Below are 493 nucleotides of genomic sequence, written 5' to 3'. Positions count from 1 at the left end.
AAGACCAGTTACACGGGCAAGTAATTAACCTTTGCTGCATTAGGCCACTGAGATCCTGGGCTTGTTTGTTACTGTAGCATAACCCAGCCTATCCTGACTGATACATCCTAGTTTTCAGTAGAGCCTGAAATGTGGTGGTCTCAAAAAAAAAAAAAATAGGGTCACCTGGGTGGATCAGTCAGTTGAGCATCTGACTCTTGGTTTCGGCTCAGGTCTTGATCTCAGGGTCGTGTGATCAAGCCCCATGTTGGGCTCCCTGTTTAGCAGGGAGTCTGCCTGAAGATTCTCTGTCCCACCCCACTCACTCACACACTCTCTCTCTGTGTGTGTGTGTGTGTTTCTCTAAAATAAAAAATGACTCTTGAGTGAATGAATGAATGAGTGGCAAGGAATAGGGACAAGGTCATAAATTTCTGGGCCGGAGGCAGAGGAAACAGCCAAGTCTCAAGCTTGCTCTGTCACATATACACTTGGAACCAGGCTGGGGTAAAAA

Source organism: Nyctereutes procyonoides, unplaced genomic scaffold, assembly GCF_905146905.1.
Source record: "Nyctereutes procyonoides isolate TBG_1078 unplaced genomic scaffold, NYPRO_anot_genome, whole genome shotgun sequence".
Classification (NCBI taxonomy): Eukaryota; Metazoa; Chordata; class Mammalia; order Carnivora; family Canidae; genus Nyctereutes; species Nyctereutes procyonoides.
The sequence above is the reverse complement of the archived record's forward strand: the minus strand, read 5'-3'. Positions refer to the sequence as shown.